Genomic DNA, 23,641 nt, shown 5'->3' on the forward strand with positions numbered 1-23,641 from the left:
TCTACCTAGGTCCAGAGCAATAGTAAAGATAGAGATCTAAGATCTTCCCTCTTGTTTCTCAGTTCTAGTGCTCAGTTCCTTAGTGGGACAGCTTTGTATACATAAGTGAGAACAAGCAGCCCACATCTGCAAGTTCCAGCTATAGGTCCACTCTCCAAATGGTAACTTCTTGGTCACCCTTCAGGCCTAAGTGTATGTCCATTGGCATCATGGCATGCTCTTGGAAGGACAGGCCCTGAAAGCAAAAACAAGGCCACTTGGACAGAGAAGTCTAGGGTCTCAGGTACCCAGAGGGTGGACTAGAACAGTGCAAAACCTTATGTGTTTGAATTACCTGGGGGTAATTATTTAAAATCAGATTCTGATTCAGTTGGTGGAGTGGGTCCTGAGGTTCTGGACTCTGTACTTCTAACAAGAAATCAGATGAGTCTGCCACTGGTCCTATTAACAAGTAGCCTGGAAAGGGGCATGGGCTGTGGTTGGGCACATGCCTTGGCCCTGAGGGATCCTCACCCTGTGGGGATGGACATAGTTAGATAAGGATCAAAGCAGGGTTGTCTACATTGTGAGCCTAGGACTGGGGTCTTGGTTGCTGAGTGGAAGGCACAATGGTTTGTACCTGCTTCAAGGTAGGAAGCTAGGAAAAGAGGGTTCTATCAGGGCAATTAAAGGAAAATTCCAAAGGATTCAATTCAAACAGCTTTTCTATTATATGGTTGAATTACCAAAAAGCAGTTACCAAGAAAATGTATTTTTATTAAGAAAATATAAACTGTTAAGTTTGATTAAAATTATTTAAATGTTTGCAGTGATAATTTTTTTATCATAAAATATCTCTTTTGATCACTTTCTCTTTCTTTATTTAAACAACAACAAACACCTAGTTTCTTCAACCATTCCTCATTGGACTAGGTTAAAGCCCCTGAAAAGCCAGGTTATCATCTTCTGAATATGTTCCAGTTTTCCAATGTCCTCATTAGAAAAGAAAACAACACTCCAGCAGTGATCCAATCACTGTGGAATATGTCGTGTAAACACCCTCCTTCCTTCCAGAGGATGCATATCTGCTAATTTACCCCAAAACACTAGTTGTATTGATTATTTACCACACTGCTGACTCACCTGGAGTTTACCTGCATATACAGTTTCTAATTTCTAAGTCTTTTTCACTCCTCTCACTGTTTGAATACATTGTGAGGAGTTGATTTTCCAATTGATTTTTGAAGAGAGAAGACATGAAAAATGTAGCTCAGTGTTAAATTACACCTCTGGCACCTGATCTTTCATAAAGAAGCGTTTGATCAGAAACTATAAGGCAGGAGAATAAAAAAAAAAAACAACAACCACACCCTCCTGATGCCTTTTTTAGGCTAAATGCTCAAGGCAAAAACAATTAAATGTGTTATATTCTGGTAAGACAGGCATTAAATTACCAGCTCATCTTAAAATGTGTCCATTTTAGAAATAGTTTCTGAGTCAAGGGAGGGAGAGCCCAAGCATATAATAAATAAATGAATTGATAAATAGATGATAGATAGATAGATAGATAGATAGATAGATAATCCCCTATCCTGACCAAAGCTTAAGAAATTGCTTATGCAAAAATAAATATATCATCTTTACTAATAAAAGGGTAATATGCTAATTAGACTGAATGTCTTCTGAACATTCTTCTGGACGTCCTTCTGGACAAAGCCAAAGTGGCGGGGCCCAAGGCAGAGGCGGTTAGGGGAAAGCAGTTAGGGGTGATCAGGCAGGCAGGCAGGTGAGCAGTTAGGAGCCAGCAGTCCCAGATTGCGAGAGGGATGTCCTTGATTGGAGAGAGTGCAGGCCAAGCTGAGGGACTCCCCTCTCCATGCATGAATTTTGTGCACCGGGCCTCTAGTCTAAAAATAAAACCAAATAAATTATCTTTCCACAACATAATTAAGAGGTGGCAGAACACTTCTGTGTCTGGCAAAATTAATTCTATTTGCATTATAAGATTATCCAAAAGGCTGTAAGAGCTAGATTTTGAACATGGTCTTTAATTAATCGTGTACCATGCTTAGTACAGCAGTGTGCACCCTTGGGAACTTTTGATCATTATAATTAAAGTTTGCACTTATATACAATCCTCTGAAGATGCTTTGGGTACAACTTCAGTCTCCTTCTACCATATCACCATACATTTCTATAGAGAGTGAGAAGAAATGATTCAGAATAGCAAAGTAGCTTCTTCATAATTATTTAAAGGTCAATGAGACCAAGTTGGCCTTTTTTGCAATCTGAGAGTGCCCAATGGAGTTTATGTTAACTAAGTACTGAATACTAAACAAAATGAGTTATCAGTTTAAGCCACAGAGACAATGTAACACTACCCCAGGCAACATTCATATGAGATAAGGAAATTCCTATGTATTTCAAATTCTACCAGGAAATAGTAAGTGTTCAAAAAAAAGTAGTATGAGAAAACCATGAAAAGAGAAGCTATAATTATAGAGAGGGAGACTCCATTACTGACTCAAGGTTCAGTGAATCCTGAAAGAAATGGCAATTGGAACATAAAAGCATAATAAGAAGTGCACATTCAAATATTAAAAGTAAAGTTATTCCAAATAGAAGGACATAATACAAAGGCATGCATCATGAGTGTGGGAAAGTATTAGAGTGACTCTATATCTCATCCTAAATGAGGTAGATACTGAATATTATCCTTGAGCTTAAAGTCTTTAACTAGTTCCTTTCCACTCTAGAATGAGGAAGACATTTTTCCCCACCTCCCTGTGTGTGTGTGTGTGTGTGTGTGTGTGTGTGTTGAGTAATTGGAGGTGGCCTAGAAAAGGGAGCATTCATATCTGCATGGAAGCACACAGTTTGCATAAAGCAAACTCTCTCTGATAATTATGGCCCGGTATGATAAGAAATATAGCTGCTATTTATTAATAGACACTTTGTATGTATTATCTAAATATCTATATCATATAGCAAGCTTCCAAAGTAGATATTATTTTCTATATTGATGAGGAAATGGAAACCAAACTATTCAAAGAGCCTACTTAACAGTAGTGAAGTATTCTCTTTGGTTTGCTTGACCTCAAGGCCTATATATTCCTTTCTGTGATACACAGTCCACTCTCGTGTCTACAAAGGGTTTAGAGGCTGGTAGTATGTTTTTCCCAGCCAAACTCCTTACAAAAGTCTTGTAGGGTAAGAGTATTTCAATCATGGTAGCTTATCATTCCAGTTCTGCCTTTGTTGATTCTCTTACCCCAAAGAAGCAAAGTGGGCTCCAAGAACAAATTTTACTATTGTATATGGTGATATTATGCCATCAATATGATTATTACATAATTTAGAACTGGTTCTAAGAAAGAACTTGGTTTTTCTTTTTCTTTTTTTCCTCACCTATAAGATCTTACATATCACTGCAGAGGTAGCACAGTATCTAAATACTAGATTTTAAGTCTGCTTTACTTTGCTCATTGTCTAGAAACTTAAACTCCAGTCTTCAAAACCAGAAGTCAGTCCCCCAGGCACAGAATCATCTGGTAGGAAGGTTAAACTGATAAAGAGACATGTATTAGATATCCAGCCACCTTTTTATTCTTATAACTTAATATAGTAGTTCCATAAAAAATTATAAAGAATTGTACAGAAACCGCTGAATGTTTCTGTGTGACTTAAGCCTACTACACAAGGAAGAAGTCAGCAAAAAGGTTGACTTCCTCAATAAGTAGATTGGCGTCAAGTAATAGAAGATATTGAAAACTAGGCTAAAGAGTTTATCCTTATCCTATAAGGCATTATCCTATAAACAATTGGGGGCTGAGGAAAACTTTTAATAAGAGGAGAAATATGCACTTGACTACAGCTTTGAATTAAGAAGCTTAAGTGGTCAGAACTTGAAGGGCAGGATGGATTTTGGAGAGTATAAAATAAGGGAGACTAGTGAAGAGCCTCTATAGGGAGAATGAGGTAGACTACAGAGTCAAAGACAATAGGACCTTGACCTCAAGTTGTAAACATCCTTGAAAAACTGTTTAGTAAATTCTTGTTTAGTAAATCCTTCTCTCAACTATTCTGTGGTCCTGAGGTTTGTATCCTCAGTGAGTGAGAAGACGGAAGTACCCTTAACTAGAGCAGTCGATGCAGGTCTGGGAGAGATATGAGCTTATTCCTGGACTTGCTGAGTTTGAGGAGTCTGAGGCATAGCAAACCATCCTGGATATTTCTTTGTTCCTCTTCCTGCCACATTTTCCCCCACCTCCCCTCTAGCAAACCCTCTCCAGGAGTGAACAAACTCTTTAATTGTCCACACCCCAGAGCAGGAGGAAAGAATATAGTGGCTGGCTCCCATAGGCTCATTGCCTCCAGTGCCCTTAGAAGTATGTGAAGGTGGAGGCTGAAAGGGAGGGACTACCATCCAAACAGACAAGGCCTCCAACTCTGTAGACACTGAGAGCCAAGCAAAGGACACTGTCAGAGGAGGCCCATGTCCCCTTATTTATAACATGGGGAATAACAAAACAGATAGGGGTGTGTGGGAACTATGCCAGAGTTGCCAGATAGCCAAGGCTAAAGTGTGGAGGCCTTGTTGATAGTACACCAGATAGCCAAGGCCACTCTGAATATGAGAATTTTAACCAGGGTGTCCAAGCACTATACACAGCTGCAAGGCCACAGCAATCTCACCTTACACTGTGCCCTTCTATAATCCAAATATGATGTCACTGTTGGCTAGAGTCCTCTTTTGTCTAAGTGGTATAATACATGTTGTTAACCAGCCAGTATACTGGAGACAGGAGAGAGGCTGGGGAGAAAAGGCAGGATCAGAGGATGTAGCTACTGTGTGTGCAGGAAAGGCTGGAGAGACTGGGGAACCTGTTGAGGCAGAGAGTCCAGGTGCCACTACTATGTGAGGTGGTGAGTCTAGGGGCAGCTTGTGGCTGCACAGATAATAGCTGTGGGTACAGAGACTAATGCTGCTTTTGTGGGAAAGTTGTATTTGTTCATTAGTCGGTGTGTGGCTGCCTGTATAGAACTTTGCTCTGAAGAACTGCTTTGTCTGATGGCTATATGGCTACTGGCTTCTATAATACAGACTCATTCTTATACACCCATGTTCATGGTTTCTCTGTCTAAGACTGGGTGTCCAAGAAGGTCCAGCCCCTGGCAGAGAGGCTCGGACCCAATGTATTATACCACTTAGACAAAAGAGGACTCTAGTTAGTGTAGCAAGCAGGGTTCAAGAAGGAACCTACCCTGAACCTTGGTGTAGTTGAGCAGAATTCAGAAGGGTATACAGACTCAGAGCAACAGTGCTCTATTTGTTCTCACTGGGTGGCATTGACTCTTTCCTCAAAATCTGGCTTTAAGTCTCCAACTTTAAAGAAAAGAACTCCTTAATGAATGACATAAACCAATTAGAGAGCTGCCTAAACTGAGCCCAAGCTCTAAAACAGAGGTTACAGGTTCCTATTAGATGGAGTGATCTGCATAAGGGCCAAAACAAGCAGATGTAGGACCTGGAATGCCTGAATCCTGGCCTGTCCCAGAAGACAGGCAGTCCTCCACCCTGCAGAGGCCACTCTCATCCATCTCCTCACATCTAAGGATGTCTTTGCAAAATAGTGCTTTCCCACCTTCCTTCTCTGAGAATCTGGCCCCTGCTTCCCTGCGCATTGATATGTAGCATTTAATTATTTTGTAAGAACCTATCATCAAATATATGTAAGAAAGAACTGAGATTTGGAGTAACTTGTCACCATAAAGCTTTTGCTTAGTTGTTTTTGCAATATGTATGTTTAGTTCTATATAAAATGTAGAGTTACAACGAAAAAATTTTCTGGCCTGAAACCATTATATGTTTGAAGAATAAGGAAGAAGAATAAGGGTGGTGGCAGACATAGAGTAATTGATCACCTAACATATGCCAGGATCTTTACATTATGTATTTTCTTTTAATCCCTCCACAATCCTATAAGATGTGTTATTATTATTATTATTATTATTATTATTTATTATCTTTATTTTATAGAGAATCAGGTAGGTGCAGGACATTTTCAAGAAGCAAGTGGAGGAGAAATATACCAGCTCCAAAATGTGGCACTGTTGTCAGTCTAATATAATCACTATCTATTATAATAAATGGGTAATATGCTAATTAGACCAGATGTCTTCTGGACGTCATTCCAGATGTCCTTCCTGACAAAGCCGGGGCCCGAAGGAAGCCAGCCCGGGTCCCAGGTGCCTGTGAGTGGCCAGAGGAGGGAAGCCCGGGTCCCAGGTGCCAGAGGGAAGCCTATGCCAGCAGCCGGGGGAAGGAAGACCTACTCTTGCACGAATTTTTGTGCATCGAGTCTCTAGTTTTTACATAAAATGTAATGGGAGGAAAACTGGTGGCAAGTATAGAGAAGCAGAAAAAGCCCCAAATAAGGAAAATTACATCTAATATCACCACGTAGAGATAATCACCTTTAATATTCTGTTGCAAATCCTGCAATTACAGAAGTTTAACTCCCTTTTTGAAGCTCCTACACTGATGCTGCAGAAAACTTTCGTACAAATTACATCTCCTTGTTATATTCAGAATTATGAAGAAAAAAAGCAGGAGAGATATTTTAAAACATGAATTTGAGAAGTAGTCATCAAGGTCTACTATGTGTTTGAACACTGCTTGGTGTCTGAAGAATTAGAAGCCATCTGTGTTCTTTTAATATCTGCCTTCCAGAAGCTCACCTGGAATGGCAGCCATGGAATAGCAGAGGCATAACCAGAGGTCTGGGAGTTCTCTGCAGTAGCAGCCAGATGGATCCACCGTATCCATTGTAAGCTTATTTTGTGACCACAGCCTAAAACCATGCTTCAATGTGTCTACCTCCCAATTCATGTTTATCATTCTGATTCTGCTTAATTATCAGGGTTTTATCTAGGACTAATGATATACATATTTATGAACCCACTTTAAAGTAAACAAAGCACTATGCCAACAAATTATAATTCTCAAAATTTCTTATAATTAAGGACTCAATTTCTGAGATGAAGATTTTGCCAAGGGGTTAAAGGAATCATTAATAGGGATTAGTAAATCCTTCTCTCAATCCTCCTCTCCCTTTGCAACCCTAAAAATAAGTTAGTAGCAAAATCATAATGAAAATGCTACCATAATAAAGTCATACCTTTTATAGGTGTAGAATATGAATAGTAATAGTGATGATGATGATGCCAAATACTTATTTCCTTTGGCATCATATTTTCAAACACTTTGTAAATTATTTGCATAGATTTTTTTATATAATCCTCAGAATAACCTTATGCAGGGATATATTATCTCAATTTCACAGATAAGGAAACTCCATGAAAATTTACAAAGTGTTTTTACATATAAACCAATCATTTCATTTGACTCATACTAGTATATTCCCATTATGATTTTTATTTTGTTGGATGAAGGAACTATGAGCTAGAAAATCAATTTGCCTAAGTTGAGAAAAATTTTACAGGTCAGATCTTGGTCTAAAACTGGGACTACTTAGGGGTTTTCCAACTAAAATGCAACTGTCTTGGTGTCCAGTCACACAATCAGAGAAAAATTCCCCAGATTCATCCAGTTAACTCCTTAGATAGCCCAAGATGGGCACATGTGTTCTCTATTTTAAGTGGGGGTTTATCTGACTTTCAGCCTCTGGAACTCAAAAGACATCTGCAAAGGTTCTCCAAAGTGGCTTCATCTCAAACCTCTTCTATAATCTGATTAGTGAAAGACAAGGTGATAATGGGGCATCACTAATAAAATTTTGAACAGAGAGATGAATTGATCAGAATGGTATTTTAAGATAATCTTGACAAGGTATAATGAACCTAATTTTACCATAGGCTAATTGATATAAACAAGAGTTAAGTTCCTAAGGCACCTCATCAATGTTATAATGAAATGACATTAAACAAAATGGCAGTATTTGAGGACCTGCTGAACAGATGATCATCATCTTCATTTTATAGATTGAAAAAAAAAGGAAAGAGAATATAAGAGACATTCCAAAGATTATACAGTCACTAAGTGGCTGAACGTGACCTTAAACCAACATAGAAGGTCTGGATAGTCCACACTCTTAACCACTACATTTAAGCAAATTTCAGGAAACCATCATAATCATTGAAGTGAGAGGTATTAAAAAACCAAAGTAAACACAACAGTAGAAAGGGTTAGTGAGAAATGTGGCAAAAATAGACTTGACAGGCCTGGCCAGTATGCTCAGTGGTTGAGTATCAACCCATGAACCAAGAGTTGATGGGTTCCATTCCTGGTCAAGTCAGGGCACATTAAAGAGTTGCGGGCTCCATCCCCAGTATGGGGGTATGCAGGGGGAAGCCGATGGATGATTCTCTCTCTCATCATTGATGTTTCTATCACTCCCTTTCCCTTCCTCTCTCTGAAATCAATAAGAACATATTTAAAAAAAAAAAAAAAACTTGACAGAATTTAACAACCTGATTAGATTTGGGGGGTAGGGTGGTTTGAATAAGAAGAAGGAGACAAAAATGACAGAATTTTCAAGCCTGAATAATTATGAGGACAAAAAGGCCATCCTCATAAATAAAGGCCTGCAGAAGAGAAGCAGGTTTGTTGGGGAACATGAGATAGAAGGAAGATGACAGGTTGAGTTTGAGATGCCTGTGGGGTATACAGGTGGAGACAGCCAAAGGGAAGAAATGCAGGTGTGGAGTGTTTCCCGTCATGAGCCCCCAGACTTTCTACGGGTCCAATCAGCTATCTTCAGCCTAGATTTTCAGTCTTAGACTTTCCCTGCACATTGCTGAGTGACACAGGATAGAATTTTCCATAAATGCTTGGATTTGGAAAATAAATGCTCACCCACAGGCCTAAGCACTCATAAACTCAGCCACCTCTTAACAAGTTGGATTCTAGTGCAAAACCATCTTAAGCTGCTTATTTTCCCAACTTAAGGTATTAGGCACACAAAGCAGAGGCTGGAAAGACGCAGTAACAGCTGAGTAATTCTTTCCTTTCCACAGCACACCGCCCTTGTGAAGGTGAATTTGCTTCTGTATGATAATGAAGTCTCTATTCAGGATTTATGAAAGTGAAGGTTGGCTCGAAATGTTTTCCTCTGCCCAGGTTAGGCCTACAAGGATCCTCAACTTGGCTGAGGTGGGAAGAGATAAGAAAGACAGAAGGTGACAATGAAGAAAAGTTCAAGGTTGGTGGAGGACAAAAGAGATGGAGTACAGAGTCCCAAGTTCCTTTACACAGCTGATGCTGTGTCTATTACTTGGGATTTATGATCATGACATTGAGTGGGTTTGCCCCTTCTAAAAAAATGAGCAAATCGTCTCAAAATGATATGGTGAATATATATAACTTTTTTATGTTAGTCCTGTATGGTATACTAGTCATTTCTTTTCTTTTGCACTACATGTTGACCTTTGGAGTTTTGCTCTGAATTCCAGCTGCAATGTCACTACAGATTCCAGAAAGAATTAACCAGAATATATAGGCTTTGCTATTTCAGTTTATCACAAATAGCAGGGTCTGCTCCTTACATATAATATATTACTCATTTTAAAAGGGAAGCAGATACATTATTGGTACAAATTTAAAAATTTTGAAACTTAATTTTATTTAGCTGAACTTTTAGTGAGTACACACATATGCACACACCCAGAGATATATCTCTGTCTCCTCTCTCTCTCTCTGTCTCTCTTCCCACCCCTTTGACACTGTTTCTGATATAAACTTTTTGTTAAAAAATAAAAATGCTAATTTACATGATTCCATAGTTGGGTGATAAAGTCATAGTTCATCATTGTAGACTCCATTTCTCTAAATTTTCTCCCACACTCGCACCTCAAAAACTTCCCCCTTTAAAAATTATACCATAAATTGAGGGTGGGGGGAAATATCAAAGATAAACACATTTGAGTTATGTTTATGCTTCAAGAATTGAATCCTCATTGAAAACGCTGATATTTAAGCAGTCATTACAAAAGCCCAACGGTTTTTCTGGGCAACATCAACTGAGCATCTTCAATCAAAATAACATTTGTAATGATAGATATTGTGATGCTTTCAGCACTTAGAACAGTCAAGCAGTACCAGCAGCAGCTCTGACTACTTCTTCTCTGAAATCAACAGCACCCAGAGCAAAGTACTCAGATATTAGAAACACTTCTCCAGAGAAATCACTGCCGTTTGAACTGGCAGGGGCTCTAAGGTATTTCTTGTTTCCTTTCTCATCCCATCTACTGACTTCCACTTTCCCTCTCATTCCTGTTCATGGTGGTCTAATATCACAACAACATTTTCAGATTACTACAAAAACAAGCATTTTAATAACTTTCAGCAAAGTATTGTCTTGTTCTTTTCAGAGAATCTTAACTGGTTGGGACATTTATAGAAAAATAATACACAGTAATTTTATCTGAAATCTAGAAAAATATGGAAACAAATTGATTTTTTTAAATAAATTAGAAAAACCCTATCCTCTGACACAGAGAGTTCTGAGATCTAGTATTCAGTGACATATCTATTCACCATAGATTCATTGTGCCCTGACTGTGAAGATAGCCTTGTGTTAGGAGCAAAGTGTTTACAATGGTATTAGGACACAAAGTTAGACAAAAATGCTATTAGAGTCAAAGAAGATGGTAGTTAATAATGTACCCCTATGTTCATAGCAGCATTATTTACAATAGCTAAAATTTGGAAATAGCCCAAGTGCCCATCAGTAAATGAGTGGATAAAATACAGTGGTACATTTACAAAATGGAATACTGTGCAGTTGTAGAAAAGAAGGATCTCTTACCCTTTGAGACAACATGGATGGAACTAGAGATTATTATGCTAAGAGAAATAAGCCAATCATAGAAAGACAAATATCACATAATCTTACTTATTTGTGGTATCTAATGAATAAAATTAATTTATAAAAAAATAAATCCCTAGGCATGGAGGCATGGAACAGACTGACATATCTCAGGGGTGGGGGATGAGAAGAGATAAACCAAAGAACTTATATACTTACATGCATAGCCCATGGCCACAGACAATAGTGTGTCCATGGGCTAGGCCTGGGGGATATAGGGACTAGACAGAGGGGGATAAGGAGGGTAATTTATATCTGTTATACTATTAACAATAAAAATATTAAAATTTTTAAAAAGTTAAATTTATCAGGAAATGAAAAAAAATGAGTTAGAGTTGAGTTTTCCTTTATAAGAAATAAGATTTTCAGACCAAATTAAGATCCGTATTCACATTTGTATATGCATACTGTAATCTAGAACTTTGGGAAACACTTTTTTTTAGACATTCTCAATGCACATTAGTCTAAGGCATTCTGGAAATGCATGAGTAATAAATCTATTTGACTCTATGCAATCGAATATGTCTTCATTTAATTGGAGCACTGAATGTCCTTCTGATGTGTGTGATATTCCACAGAACACTTTGGGACTGTTGTTGTCAAAGGGCCCTTTCCTTTCTGACACAGAAAGGCTTTCACACTATCATTAAGTGGAACCCTGCAGCACTCACCACTGAGGGTCCACCTTTCACAGGTCTGGCAGACCTTGAAAAGAAAGATTCATAAAACAAAGTGCACAAAACTTTCCAAACTGCTTGCAGCACCTGTCTTCTCCCAACAAGGTGACAAGCAGTATTGTAGAAAAATAACCAAAATCATCTCAAAAAAAAGTGAGGAATTTAAAAGAGAAAGAAAATTTGGGGTTGGGTAACAGACAGGAAGCTGTCCTCCAGAAGTTAATGAGAATCATTGACCAAGAGTTAGGGAACATGAGTGGGACTACACAGATGCCTGTCCTTATACTATCTGTGCATCCATTTTTTGTTAAATATCATTGGTCTGCCCTTGCTTTTAATACAATTCTGATTATAGAAGTAGGGAAGTGTCCAATCTCCTGTTTGTTGCAAACATGAAAATAGCAAAGTAAATTTAAAGTGTTAATCCCTTGGTCCATATCTTTGCTTTATGTAACTCAAGGTTTAGCTTTGGATCTTGGCTCTGCAACTTACTAACTTTACTAACTATGTGATCTGGACAAATAATGTCATCTCCTCATGCCTAACTTTTTGTTTCTTTAAAAGAAAAAAAAATAATTTTTACTTCCCAGGATTCTCATGAGGATTAAATGAAACAATGAGTGTGAAGTTCCCATGTCTCACTCAGTTTAACAAACCTTTGTGAAATGAGTGCTTGACTGGTGGCCGCTGACCATTCCGTCATGAAAATAACTTCTCTCTAGGCTTCCATGACTCTATCCCATATTATTGTTAAGAAAATGGTTAAAGATACCAGTTTCATGGCCAGTCACCTCTAACTGCATTCAGTTACTGTATTAAAACACATTCGTTAAAAAAAATAAAGTACTCTAATTTTATAGCATCAAAATTTCCAACAAATCATATTATTAAAAAAATCTTATTTTGTTTATTCATCTCCATTATTGCTATAAAGTAAATTATTAATTGGCTATTTTGAAGAAAAACAACAGAATAAAACCAGGAAATTACCTTGGAGACATTCCCAGTCCTAAACTCTGAGGGAAGCTGAATACCTATTTAATGGATCTGAAAGATTATTACCAGTCCATTAGATCTAAGTTGTCCCATTACATTAAAAGATAAGCACAAACATGAGGCACAAATAAGTGAGGTTTGATATAGAAATGAAAATGAATGGTCGAGGAACTCCAAAACCTTTAATAATTAATACATAAACCTTCTGATAATTTAAATTATGGGCGAGGCAACTCAGACCGAATACATTAATTCACCTTGAGAGTGGGTTGACTTAAAGTTTCCTTTTTAGATATGCATGGTTTACTCAGTAATAATAATAAAAGAGAACCACAGAATTCCACATATATAGGATCACTCCCTCTAAACCAGCCCCAGCATGCCTGGTTGCAGAGCACTTAAACCCACACACCAAGAGTTTAACTTGAGCTTGGCTGGGGGACTTGGATGAGACTTTCACTATTCAAAGACAGAAAATATTAATTATCATCAAATCTGTCATTATCTCCCCATCCCCCCCTCCACATTCTCATCCCGTCTATCTCATCCTTTCTCCCTCCAGCCAGCAAAATGAAAAGCAGTGATTTGCCGAGTAGATTGTGGTTTTACTAAAAAAAAAGGGGGGGGGGGCAGGCAGCTGTGTATGCCTACTCAAAGTAATCAAAACACGGATATGGGAGATGTGTTCTTTGAAGTGCCCCCCAAACAGTTTTGTAGAAAATCCAGAACATATGATTTCATTAAAACACCTACAAAAGAAAGGCAAAGAGAAAGAGGGGAAAAGGAAAGAGGAAGACAGAGACTGAGACAGACAGACAGACAGATGGGATAGATAAGAAAGAGAGGGAGAGAGAGAACTAATGAGAGAGAGGAGAGATATAGGAAAAGCAAGACAAAAACAAAACGAGGCACAGAACCACATGTTGAGTGCCCTCTCCTCCACTCTCTCTGCCTTTTGAGCTGCATGTCCAGGCAGATAAAAGTGTTAGGAGAGTGTGTAGAAGCAGCAAGCAGAGCTGGCCTGGCATGCTGAAAAAACATACAACCTCCTACAAGATATGATTTCAGGAGCGCCTGGATCACCCACTGCCCAAAATAACACCGACTTCACCCACTGGCTGATGCTGAAAATTCCACTGTTTGTGCTTCATTTATTTTGGAAAGGGTTATGATACCTACTGACATTGCCCTGAGATAGGGAACTCTTTCAGCCTCTTTGCAACCATTTATAATCTGTGTGTGATTTTTAAGGTCTCTCCTGGGTACTGGTTTGTATCCTGGGGTAAGAGGAAAAAATACAAAGACAGTTGTAGTTTCCTGAGCAGAAACAAGTCAAACCAGAAAGCTAAAGTCACTGAGAAAAAATTTACCTATTCAGCTAGCCCTCAGTCCATGTGAAACCCAAGCATAATTTAATTTGTATTAGAAATTACAGAAGATGAAAAAATGTCAATTCCATTTTGATTTTATATTTATAAAATTATATGTGTTGCATAATTTAGATAATTATGCAGTGTCCCAATAACACACATACAGACACACACACAAGCATGCACGCACAAATCCATAATAACACAACTCTAGGGTTGTTTGGCTCAGGAGCTAAGTGTCATTTTTAAAAACCAAGTTCTTTCAATCTCTCTGCTTTGTTGTCCTCCACATTTCACCTTAGTTTCTTTCATGGTAACAAGATAGCTAAAGCTGTTCCAGGTTTTACATGTAGACCCAACAACATAGAGCTCTTTCTTTCCATAAAAAAAAAGAAAGAAAGAAAGCTTCCCTTGAATTCCAGAGGATCTTCACTTATAAAAGAGGCACTATTATTTTAATGGTTAGAAGCACAGACTATGGTGCCAAACTCCTGAGTTTGAATCCAGCTCTATCACTAATTAGCTGTGTTTCTTTGGACCAGTTACTTAACCTCTCTGTTCATTAGTTTCTTTGTTTATAAACTGAAGTTAATAATAATATTTACATCATAGGATGATGAATTATAACAGCATCTGGATCTTAGTAAGTCACATTACATGTTAGCTATCAGGCCTGAATTGGATTAACTTGTGCCTAAAGCATTAGCTCACCAGGGAGGGAGTTTACAAATCGCTCACATGTATTGAATCTGAAGATTACTTTCTCTGAATCACATGACTTTTCAGAAAAGAGTTTATACATAAATAAAACTAGTTCTAACTAGAATGCAAGAAAGGGGTAAGTTGTTGTTGGGTAGGTAATCAACATTGTCTGCTACATGTACCCTATCCATTAGTCTTTATTACAACCCTATCATCCTCATATTACAGAGATAATCTAAGATTCCAAAGAGTTAACTTGTCTACATGTAATGGAAACAGCAACGGTAAGTGCTTGAAACCAGGCTGTTTGCAGGTCCTATATTCTTCCCATTAGTACAATCAGCTTCATTTAATGGAAGAGCCAAGGCTTCTCCATGTCTCCATCTGCACAGCTTTCCTTTAGCCTTATAGAGTTGCAGGTGGGAAAGATTTAGGAGCTTGTCTCTATACCACAGCTCAGGGGAGTGGAAAAATGAAAGAAGTGGGTGAGAAAGACAAGAGGAGCTACAAGTTCTTCAATTCTTACTAGTAATAAATGTATTAAAGGAACTGTCTGAGTCTCTTCTCACTCATGACGCTCATGTTTGTTTTTCTAATAGTTTCAAGGACATTAAAGAATCCTAGTTGCTTATAAATAAGAAAGTAATGATAAGGATTTGGATGCATTTTTGGTATATCTTTACTCATTTTTCTAATATTTTCTATGAAAATATGTCTTAGCAAGTTTTCTTCTTTCTGTATTAGTGTTTAAATTTTGTATTTTACCAAGAAATCATCTGTTTCCTCACAGATGTCAAATATTTTTACACAAAATTATATGTGGTATTCTTTTATTATTATTTTAAATTCTCGAACAGTGGTTTTACCTTTTCCTCATTCCTAATTTTACCTACTTCTGTGTAATATTAGTGATATTAGTGACTACTAATATTCTACTATTTGTAGTAAAAATAGCTTTATCTTCCTTGTTTTGTCTTAAAATGAATCAGGTTTTAGATGATATGTTTATTGTGCTAACCTTTACCTTTATATTTTTACTCATTTCTATTTCCTCATTTTTCATTTTATTTTAATGTTATTTCCCTATTTTATAAATATGAGTACTAGGTAGTTTTAAAATAGTTTTTCTTTTGTAATGAACATATAAAAACCTCTGCTGACTAGACCACAGTCCCTTTTAATATTTACTCTATCCCATGGGCTATGATATACCTTTTCTTAGCTAATCTATTATTTCAAGTATGACACTCATACTTTTAAAAACCTTTTACTCCTAGGCTAGAACCCAAAACTAAGTAAGACCTAGTTCATCATATGAAATATCTTCTAGTCTAGCATGGAGACAGTCTTGTACATAACTGGTGCTGATGTGGGATTTACATTAACAGCAAAATCCCTATGTAGCAAGAGACAAGGTATAATAATAATCACTACTCTTTCCCCTTCTCTACAATAGGAATCCTATCCAACCAAAGAGATACTAGTAAGAGGAAGTGGTTATAGATCCAGCTCAAAGATCTTCTGGATAAAGATCTGTGATCTACCAGAGTATTCTTACTCTTTGTTTGAGACCTCGTGCTCTAATTCATCTGCCTATCTGAAGGGCTAAATACTATTTAGTTTCTCATTCAGATGTCCTCCTTTGTAAATTTCCATAAATGCCTCATTAGAGAGGGAATCACCTCTCTGCACTGTTCTATTCAAAGTCATAATCTACACTTGATAACAAGTCTCTAACAACCTGCAGTAGTAATCTGGGAAGTCTGCCTCTGTGTGATGAATCAGCTTATGTATTTCTCTCCCAAACCAGATGGCTTCCTTTGTTTTTGTTCTTGATTCAGTGAAGTTTTTCTTTTTCTTTTACTTTTTTTTTGAAAAAAAAAATACCTTTGTTATAAGGAAAATACATAGCAAAACAGAACTGGAAGGTAATGGGGATGGAAGATATAGAAAAAATCACCAAACATGGCCTCTTGCTGTGGTTTATCCCTTACCTCACCTGCCTTTTCTGATTCATAGAAGCCTGCTCCTGACAGGGCTAGGCCCAGGGAGCCACATTTCTAACCAGCTTTCTTCTGGAAATTTGGGAGCAATTATATAGTTCTCAGGCTTTCAATATATAGAAGACAGTATGGAAAAGGGAAAAACGTTTTGTTACAACACCATCCCCAGCCCCATCCCTCAGTATGTATTGATGCCAAAGAGACGAACCCCTTGAAATCAGATCAACTTAGGCAGCAATATGCTGAGCAATGAGGCTATGTTGATGAGGAAGTGAGCAGCATCAGACTTGGCGTAGAAGCTGGCTAGGAGGTAGAGTGCAATAGAAGAGATGCTGAGGAATTTGCAGAAAGAAGTAAATTGGAGCCCGTAGTCCATCTGTTCCCAGTGTGTCAGTAGCTGAGCCTTTTCTTGATCAGTGGTCTCTAAGGGTGTTCTTTTCACCATATGTTGGAAGACATACATAGCCAAATTATGGATGATGTGGTTCAACATGAATGCTGATGGGTTAAATTATGCAAGTTTCTGTATTCAAAGAATTACTTTGCAAGACTGTTTTGATAAATGCTTTTTATTATTATGTAATATTTAGCAGTCATGCTCAATCAACAAGGTCAACAGAAACTTGTAAATATTCTGCTAAATAACACACTATAATACTTTTTTTTTTCAGTGCTGTAACATTAAAATAATCCTTGTTTCCAGACAACAGGAATTCTGATGAAGGGGATGAAAGTAGAACAACAGGCAGCAGTCCTACCAAGATGACATGGCCAGCCAGAGGCCCAGGCTATTCATCATTCTAGGGTTGGGGTTTACTTCACTGTGTGCCACCCCCATATTCATCCTGCAAGCTTCAATAGCCGGCTGGCTAGGGGCACAGCACTCGAGTCAGGTTTTTTATATTACCTTTCACTGATAGCTTACTATGTGTCAGACATTGCATTAAATACTTTATATACATCATGTAATTTAATCCTTGCAACAACTCTTGACACAAGTAAAATTATACCCATTTAATAGGTGAAAAATATAAAACTTAGAAAGGTAGAGAGGCTGAATAACTTACGCAAGTTAGGAAGAATTCCCCCAAGTAGCAAGTGGCAAACCTACAATTTAAAGTAGGTTCATCTAACTCAGAAGGCAATGCTCTCTTCCAATAGACTATAGCTGTCGCTTTCTGCACCATAATCACATTGCAAAATATATTACAGAACATCGATTTCCTGAAACTTGCAGATTTACCAGGTGTGTCCTCTGCCATCAACTGAATCATACATAGGAATGTTGAACAGGTCAGAACAGGGCCTCATCGTAGGTGGTCAAGGACTGTTCTCCACTATGCTAACTGTCCACCCTCTGGGGCAGTAATTGGCAAACTAGGGCCTGTGGCCAAATCTGGCCCACTGCCTGTTGTTTTTTAAAAAGCTATATTGGAACACAACCCCATCCATTCATTTATGTATTGTCTATTGTTGTTTTCACTCTATAATAGCCCGAGTTAAGTAGTTGTAATAGATATTGGGTGGTCCCAAGAGTTTAATTTGTCTACTATCTATTCCTTCAGAGAAAAAGTTTGCTGACTTCCAGCCTAAAACATACCTAACTTCAAATACATTTTGAACAGTGTGACTTTTGAAATTTTATTATTTTATACTCTGTACACACTTCTTAAGAACACAGAGAGCATAGGTGCTTGGCACTTGTCTCTTTCCATGATACCACATCCAGCCTTATTTAGTGAGCACATGGACTATAACAAGATGGATAGAAATAGGCATTGTTCATAGCATCATTTACCATGTTACTAAAGTATGACATTATGGATCTGGATGAGTGATCTGCTTTTCAGCACCAGCTTCCACACCTCATACTGGGCTAGAAGACAAAGGGCTATGACAGTGCAAACTCCTACCAACTTCTGGACCCCTGAGGCTCTCTCCTAATACAAGGGAGCAGCAACCACTACCCAAATGTTCACCCTAGGAACTAGACCTAATAGTCTAGGCAGCAGGTTATCCAGGCCCTTCACTGCTCCTGAGCCTTGGGGTCATAGCACTATTTCAACTCCACAAAGACAAGGTGTCATGAAAAGAAGACACCTTGCAACATAAATCAAGCAACCAAGGGTACAAAGAAGGGCATGGTGACAGAGAACTTGGATATAAGTGAATGCCCTCTGTGAAGAGGGTCAATCAGCCTGGAGACACACATCTGAGAAAGCACATGATTTAAAGTTCATAAGTCTGAAACATATTTATGGATATGAAGAATTAGGCTCTATGTGGCTACAGTGAGCTCCCCATTTCTGAGCATGTTGGGGCACACACCAGTGACCCAGTTCCAAGCTAATATATTAGTGATTCTAATGCAGAATGTGGGATTGAACTAGTAAAGCTGTGAAATACATTCTAGTTCATGGATCAATGCTATCCATGCTCCTCAATATGTTTTTTTTTTTTTTTAAACTTGCCTATACATTCAATTGTTTTCTAACAATTGATCTCCTTAATTGGCTTTTAGAACTTTAAGCCCATACACCTTCATTTATTTAGTCTTGTATGTTCTGTATACTGGTTTACCCACTGCAAAGTCCTAATTAGTGACAGATTTTGATTTTGGAGGTTTCAGTCACAAATAAAAAAAAAGACATTTTTTTAAAAAAGCTCTTGCTTCTAATAGAATTGAGCTATGTTGTTTTCCCATTCTTACCTTCATCCTGCTATTTGCATTCTTTTCTCCACAAACCATCAGACCACTCAAATCAAGTCCTCTTCTTACTTTATATTTACTGTTTTCTGAAACATATGTGTGGTTTTAAACTTTCCCTGAGATCTTAGGGTAATAGCTCTGAGAATGTGTGTGTGCTTAAAGTGCCTCTGCATATCCAGATAATCATGTTTGGTGCAAATGCCTCATGTAGACTTACCTCTACTTTGCACTCAATGCCTTGAAAGCCCTAGGAGGGCGGGAAATTGTAGTGGAAGCTGCCTTGGTTGGGCAGAAAGCCACAAGGCTACATGTTTCACACAAACCTCCTGCTCCATGTTATTTCCTCTCTATCCTTCTGCTGCCAAACCACCACAGTTAATTCCTCCTCTAGCAGCGTCTCACCCAGTGCTGCAATTATAGTGGAGACAGAAATGGAGTTGGAAATGAAGTAATGAGGAAGCACAGAGAGGAGGTCACCATGATTCATCCCAAAAGCATGTGGGGTCATTAAATCTATACTTGTGGTCCACTAGTCCCTAATTTTACTCACTAACTGAAAAAAAGAAGGAAGAAACGAAAATTAGGTGTTTTGAGAAAACCCTGTATCTGTTGGTCCTTTACTGAGAAAGCAGCTTGCTGAAAAGTGCCAACCTATCATCATAAATAATCCCATGTTATTATTTAGAACATCCATAAGCCAAGACCAGAAAGAGTACAATGTTCCCTACTTAGCATAGTTCAACTGTACAATGGTGCAAAGGCAATACTCATTCAATAGAAACCATACTTCAGATTTTGAATTTTGACCTTTCTCTGGGCTAGTGACATGAGGTGTGATAGCAGCAGGGAGTCACGGGTAGTAGCAGCTCCCAGTCAGCCTTGCAACCATGAGGGTAAATAACCATACTCTGCAGTGTACTGTGCTGCCAGCATTTTTGTGTTGTGTGTGTGTATGTGTTTTTTCTTAATATATATATTCTTATGTGTTTGTGTATCCCATCTCACCTACAAAATGTCCATCTGAGTATGTCTCTTGCCCCTGGTGAGAAGAGTAAGGTGATTATTCTCTTAGATAAAACTCAAGAAAATTGCCCAACTGAAGGCAATGTATGTGTTCTGAGCACACTTAAGGTCAGCTAGGCTAAGCTCTGATGCTCAGTAGATTAGATGTATTAAATGTACTTTTGACTGATGATATTTTTCAACTTCAGATGGTTTTATCAGGACATAACCCCACCATAATTCCAGGAGCATCTATATAGGAACTGATAACTGGTTTGCACAGTTTGTAGTTAATGCACGTGGTCATTTTTGCCTTAGACATCAATACTTTATTTAACATGAGTTTGAGGCAATATTTCAGCACTTGTCATATGGCCTGAAATTTTCCAAAAGATAAAAGGTAGAAACTATTACATCAAGAAGTGTTGCTCCTGGCCTGGTTTTATGGAAATTTGGCTTTCTAGTAGTGACCCAACACTGAATTCCACACATTTCCCCTGAAACATTTTTCTCCTGACTGCTGTATTCCTCCTAAAAACAGCACCATTCTCCTTGCTTCCCAGACTTCCAATTATAGCCATTTTTAACTCCTTTTCTCATGCTCCCCCCCACTCTGCAATTCTCACCCCAGTCCCCAGTTACAGCATCAAATCAACATCTGCTGCTACTGCCTCTTCTGTAGGAGTAACTATCTCTTCATCCTCATAGACATCTAAATAGTTCAGGTTCTCACTGTCTTCCCTGTTCTATTGCAGCAGCTTCCTAATGGGTCTCCCTTCCTCCCTCATTGTCCTGTTCCCATCCTTCTGCAGGAATCTCTCCTCCCAGGGTTCCTTATATTAGCAATCACACAAACTATTTTCAGGGTCTTATTGGAGCAGCATCTCTCATTTCTTCCACCTCGAAAGTCCTCATTCAATTCTTAAGGCTCAATTCCTTTAAAAAACTTTCCATGATTCCCTTAGCTTTCAGAACAAGATGCATCTTTCAGGACACATAACTATATTAAAATAATTATATTTGACTCTTTGTCCCACAGAAGATTTTAAAGTATGAGGTTTTCTGTTTTTCTTTGAATTCTCAATAGTTTACATAATACCTGATCTAGGAAAATCATGTCAAGTGTGAGTGTGTGTGTGTGTGTGTGTGTGTGTGTGTGTGTGTGTAATGGATTCACTTCCTCATTTAAAATTCAACTGCAGCTTCCATGCTACCAAGAATGTACAAACATTTCTCCATCCTTCATCTGGCCCTATTTCTAGCCTTATCATTAACTATGCATTCATTACACTCAAGCAAAACTGCACCCACTCACTATCCTCTGCATTTTCCTGGTATTTCTTGACCACGTGACTCTATTCTTGCTACACCTTCAACCTAGACCAGGTTTTCTCCCTAACCCTCTCTTTACATACCTACTCCTTACCATATCCTGGTATCCCTTCTTTAAAGGTCGTGTCATATACCACTTCCTTATATTTCCCAGATACAGCCACAGCTATATGAATTTGCTATAGTGTCAACTCCTCTGCAATGACATAAGTTTATTGCACTTTAAAGCATAGCTGTTCATTATCTCTGCTAATGAAATATGCACTATTTCTAGCGCTGACTGTGATGCTTAGTTCTAAATCATAACACCTAACGTAGTGATGTACATGTATTCACACCCAATGCATGCTTATTCTATTTGAACAGATTGTTTGAACCTGACTTGAAATGTTTCTTTTATGCGTACTGCTTGGTGTCTGAACCAAATTGTCAAGCAGAAGTTTGATTTAGAGGCATTCAGTCAAAAAGGAAAAGGCCTCAGACCTCCCTAGAGGGGATACATTTTTTATTCTGTTCTTCTGAGAGCAATCAAAAAGCATAAATGCATGCAGTACCTTAACCTCAATAAATATTTGATAAGAGGGTTTGTGTATTATAATTATTGCAGTGAATAATGAACTTCCATTTTTATACATGTGTCAAAATTCACTGAACTCTCAAGATATGCTCTTGGAAAAACTTAGAGGTTCTTATCTGTTTTAGAAAAAGAATAGATCAAAATTAAATTTAAGATAAAAAATTGATAACTATTTGCATGCTTTCAAATATGGCAAAAATCAGTCAACTCTCTCTAAATGTTTTTAAACTGATGAGAAATACCTATTGCCAAGTTGAAGAACAAGCCTAATTCCCTTTAGTTCAGAAAAAAAAAAAAAAAAAAAAAAAACACACACACACACACATGCAAATCACCAGAAAGTGGAGATTCTTTTGTAAAAAATTTAAATCATTGCTTAAAGTTTACTGAAATTACATTTACATTAGGAAATTGATACTTTGATATCATGGTCTTAGAGAATTCTCAGTGCTACTCCCTGGGCCACATGCTTCAATTTCCACTCTCCTCATTACACACATGAGAATCAGTGAGTTCACTGTCCCTTTGAATACATGTTCTGATTTAAGTTCTACATAATATAATATACTCCCAAGAAAGATTGACACTAACATTGAAATTTATCTAGACAGGCTGTACAAATGACAATTAGATTTTTTCCTATTCCAGAGAAAATATTTTATGTAATGGGACTTAGAGACTGGATTTCATAACCCATCATTAAGGAATTCCCCTCCAGTGATTGTGAGATGCCCCATTCCCTCAATATTTTCATTTCACTTTAGCTGGGGGAAAAATAAATGATGAGAGTGTGACAGAAGTAGGTGGGAATAATGTCCATCTCAGTTCTAATAGATTCCTGAGTCTGGCTCATTCACCCTTTTACTCAAAATCCCTAAGGGATCAGTGAAAAATATCAGAGTGCAAAAATTTTATAAACAACTGATGTGAAGTATCAAGGCATTTGGGGTACAAAATAACCTGTCATAAGGACATTTTTTCAACACATATTTTTTTTTTTACTGGCTTCCAAACAAATGCATTATTTCCTCATAGGAGTGGGCAGACACTATCTTAGTCATCTTTTTTGTGCTGGTCAATGCAAAGATCCCAGGGGCAACTTTCAATTTGCCCGGGCATGCTCAACATTTCTGTGGGTTTTCTCTATGTGTGCTTTTAATTCAATGATTGTTAAGAACATTGCAGGCAAAAGCTAATGGTGACCACAATGCAGGCCCATAGTATGGAAGCGGGGGCTCAGTGAGACTTGACAAGGCTCAGGTGCAAGGAGAATTAAGCACTGATTTTCTTCTGTAGGCTGATTAGTGAGGAGCAGAGATAAAGAGGGGAGGGGGAGAATATTGGGCCAGATTCATCAGATGAGTGTATCAAGTATTTATTTTAAAATGTGAAGGAGAAATAACA

General features: G+C 38.0%; 1 protein-coding gene and 1 pseudogene across 2 annotated transcripts in view; both read right to left on the bottom strand.

Moving 5' to 3' along the window:
• The window catches only part of TPRG1 (tumor protein p63 regulated 1), a gene marked incomplete at its 5' end in the record, with an annotated part of 100,164 nt that overhangs the window by 32,026 nt on the left and 44,497 nt on the right, over positions 1-23,641 (bottom strand). The gene's annotated exons all lie outside the window — the stretch shown is intronic.
• Positions 16,795-17,460, bottom strand: LOC308242124 (ORM1-like protein 2; annotated as a pseudogene). Its single transcript has 2 exons — positions 17,315-17,460; positions 16,795-17,114 (listed from the first exon to the last, which is right to left on the bottom strand). The product of its transcript is annotated as an ORM1-like protein 2 (transcript).

This window comes from Plecotus auritus (assembly GCF_963455305.1).
Source record: "Plecotus auritus genome assembly, chromosome: 2".
NCBI classification, from domain to species: domain Eukaryota; kingdom Metazoa; phylum Chordata; class Mammalia; order Chiroptera; family Vespertilionidae; genus Plecotus; species Plecotus auritus.